Below are 4,240 nucleotides of genomic sequence, written 5' to 3'. Positions count from 1 at the left end.
CTCTGCCCCTTCCCCGCTCATGCTCTGTCTCTCTCCACTGCTCAAAAATAAATAAATGTTAAATATTTTTCAAAATACCTGCTTGATAAAGTTGGAAATAAGACTGAATATTAATTGGATCATAAAAGCACCCTGATTGCTGCAGACCGTATTTTTCAGTGAACTGGGAAATCTGTATTTACTAACACCATTTCATACTCCTTAATCCATTCTTTTATTTTGTAATAAAAATTGTATATATTGAAGGTATACAAAATTATTTGATATGTGCACATAGTGAAGTGATTGCTACAGCCAAGCTAATTAGCATATTTCCTCACATGGTTACCATCTCTCGTGTGTGTGGTGAGAGCACTTGAAATTACTCTCTTAGCAAATTCCCAGGGTTCAATACAGAATTACTAACCAGAGTCATGTGCTGTACGCGAGACCGCTAGGCTAATTCGTCTTACATAACTCCCTGCCCCTGGTAATCACCATCCTTCTCTCTGCTTCTACGTACTCAACTCTTTTTGATTCTACATATCAGTGACAATAGGGAGTTCTTTTTCCTTTCTGTGTCTGTCTTACATCACTTAGCATTTTGTCCTCAGTGTTGTCCATGTTGTCTCAAATGATGGGATTTCCTTTTTTCTAACGGCTTCTTAGTATTCCATTGTCTCTATATCACAGTTCTTTACCCATTTATTCATTGACAGACACTTAGGTTGTTTCCATATCTTGGTTATTGTAAATAATGCAGCAGTGAGCATGAGATAGAGATACATCTTCAAGGCCCTGGTTTTGTTTCCTTTAGTATATACTCATATAGATCATATAGGCTTCCTTCCTCCCTCCCTCCCTCCCTCCCTCCCTTCCTTCCTTCCTTCCTTCATTCCTTCCTCCCTCCCTCCCTCCCTTCCTCCTTCCTTCCTTCCTTCTTTTCTTCCTTCCTCCCTTCCTCCCTCCCTTCCTTCCTTCTTTCCTTCCTTCCTTCCTTCCTCCCTCCCTCCCTCCCTTCCTCCTTCCTTCCTTCCTTGGAACCCACTTACTGTGTTCCATAGTGGCCGTATCAATTCACATTTGCGCCAATAGTTTACCACGGTTCCCTTTTCTCTACATCCTTGCCAACATCTGCTTTTATTTGTTTTATGCTAGCCATTTCGGCAGGTGTGAAGTGGTATCTCAGTGTGGTTTTGATTTGCATTTTCCTGATGAGGAGTGACGCTGAGCATCTTCTCATGTGTCTGTTGACCACCTGGAGCAAAGGAAACAACTAAAGGAAAAGGCAACCAGACTGGGAAAATGTCTGCAAACCGTATATGTGATAAGAGATTAACATCCAAAATATGTAAGGAAACCGTAACAACTCGATAGGAAAATAACACACAACCTGAAGTAAAAATGGGCAAAGGACCCAAATAGACATTTTCCAAAGGAGGAGTACAAATGGCCCTCGGGACTTAGATAGTGATTGCATTGGATATGTAATCGCTTTTGGCCTCACATCTTGTTGTTGTTGTTGTTGTTGTTTTATTTTTTTAAATGTTTATTTATTTCTGCGAGAGAGAGATAGTCAAGTGGAGGAAGGGCAGGGAGAGAGGGAGACACAGAATGCCACGCAGGCTCCAGGCTCTGAGCTGTCAGCACAGAACCCGACACAGGGCTCAAACTCACAAACCATGAGGTCATGACCTGAGCCAAAGTTGGACCCTTAACTGAATGGCGCACCCAGGCGCCCCAGCATATCTTAAACTTAAGAGAAAAAAGAAGAGGCTATGGCCTGACCTGCAGGAGGTAATGATGAGGGTGTGAACCACTGTCATCCGGTGGAGTTTCTGACCACATTGCCCACAGATGCCCAAATGTTCCTTCTCGTTTTCCTGCCTACCTGAAGGGGGCGTGTATATCTGAGACATCTTGTGATTTCCTTTTTATTTTTCTTTCCCCCTTTAATGAACCTAGTTTGAGCTCTAACAATGTTATGATCTTCTCAAAGAGAAGATCTTAAAAAAAAATTTTTTTTTTTTTACTATGAGTCCATTTTCTTCAGTCGCTTTTATCCTTTTTACTTCGGTTTTACTGCCCTTTATTCTGGTTCCTTAGGGTAGAAATTCACGTTGTTAATTTGTGAGCTTTGACTATCTAAAAAGTACTAAAAATTTTTTTTGTTAATGTTTTATTTATTTCTGAGAGAGAGAGAGAGAGAGAGAGAAAGAGACAGAGTGAGCAGGGGAGGGTCAGAGAGAGAGGGAGATACAGAATCTGAAACAGGCTCCAGGCTCTGAGCTGTCAGCACAGAGCCCGACGCGGGGCTCGAACCCACCAACTGCAAGATCATGACCTGACCGAAGTTGGATGCTCAATGGTCAGAGCCACCCAGACGCCCCTTCAAAGCATTTGATGCTACAAATTTCTCTCTAAGCACTGCTCAAGCTGCCTTCCCACAAACTTTGCTATCTTGTTTCCATTCTTGATGGACTTAAAATATTTTCTAAACTTCCCGTGTGATTTCTTCTTTTTACCCATTAGAAACCTGTTGATTACTTTCCACATATTGGTGGATTTTTCCAGATACCTCTCTCTTACTGATAGCTCTGCAAACTGCACTGTGGACAGACATAGCGTGTGTCTATGTATGATATGCATCGAATAGTTTTAAATTGTTTTGATTTTTAAGACTTGTATTATAGCCCCAATACGGGCTATATTATATAACATTTTAATGGATTCTGTGGTCATTGCATAGCGTGTCCTATAAGTTCTAGTCAGGTCACACTGCATGATACTGTTTCTGTCCTCTGTACATTATCACTGATATTTTTTCTGTTTTTTCTTTTCATTACAAATGAAGTGTCGCAGTATCTACTAGTAATTGCTAAACTGTCCATTTCTCCTCTCCTATCAGTTTTCCTTTACAACTTTTGGGATTTTCTTATTAAGAGCATTCTAATTTAGTATTGTATTATGTAATATACATTATTTGTGAATTTACCACTTTATGGCTGGGAAAAATATCCCCTTTTATCCCTGGTAATACTCCTTCTAAAATCTACTTTGATTTATAGGTAATTAGCCAACATAGCTAATTCTGTTTTCTTTAGATCAGTCTTTTCTGCTTCCATTCTTTTCTTTTTTAATCTATCTTTGTCTTTCCATTTAATATCTCACATAGGATACTTATAGACAGCATGCATCTTATTATCAAAAGATATTTTTAATGTTTATTTATTTTGGGGGGAGAGAGAGAGACAGAGCACAAGCAGGGGAGGGGCAGAGAGAGAGGGAGGCAGAATGTGAAGCAGGCTCCAGGCTCTGTGCTGTGATCACAGAGTCCAACACGGGGCTCAAACCCACGAACCATGAGATCATGACCTGAGCTGAAGCTGGACGTTTAACCAACTGAGCCATCCAGGTGCCACTCTTATTATCTTATTTGTTAAGGAGCTGACAGTCTCTGCCTTTGAGATCTAACCTTAGCTGAGCATGTAGAGTCAAATTTCCACCTGGCATTCTTCTTCTGCCTAAAGAAAAAAAATTAATACTGCAGGTTTTCTGTTGAGAAATTTTGTTAACTTTTTGTTGTTTAAAAAGTTTTACCTTTTTTTTTAAATAGACTTTATTTTTTAGAGCAGTTTTAGGCTCACAGCAAAACTGAGCAGAAGGTACAAAGATTTCCCACATCCCCGCTGTCTTCACACACGCGCAGCCTCTCCCTCACTATCCACATCTGGCCAGAGAGTATATCCTACAGTTGATGCACCTACCGTGATTCATCATTACCCCGCGGTGTAGTTCCAGAACAGTCCACATTAGAGCTCCAGAGCAGGGTTACCGATGCCGTCCCTTTGTGAGGACTGTCTCCACCTTGCGGGTGGGAATGCGCGTGTCCCAGACGGCTGTGTGTGTTCCTGGAATTCTCCATCCAATCCCTGTCGGGTGGTTTTGTTTTCCTCTGGGCTTGCCAAGTTTAGCACCAAGGCGCTGAGCCAGGCAGTCCGGCCAGGATTCGAGAGAGCCCTATTCTGCAGCTGGGAGCTCCGGCCCCGTCCAGATGCCCCCGCTCTGGTTTTTGGTGCTGGGAATGCAGCATCTCGTGCTGCCTGAACTTTGATCCATCTCTGCTCGGCTTGGATCCTTCCTCCTGGAGCTTTGGCCTGAAACCTGCTTCCCACAGGAGACTGAGGCCTCGCCGTCTGTCACGGCCCCGCACTGCTGCACGTCCAGCGTCTGGAACAACTGCCTGGCATCTGTCTGCTTC

Source organism: Crocuta crocuta, unplaced genomic scaffold, assembly GCF_008692635.1.
Source record: "Crocuta crocuta isolate KB4526 unplaced genomic scaffold, BGI_CrCroc_1.0 scaffold308, whole genome shotgun sequence".
In the NCBI taxonomy this organism is placed as follows: Eukaryota; Metazoa; Chordata; class Mammalia; order Carnivora; family Hyaenidae; genus Crocuta; species Crocuta crocuta.
The sequence above is the reverse complement of the archived record's forward strand: the minus strand, read 5'-3'. Positions refer to the sequence as shown.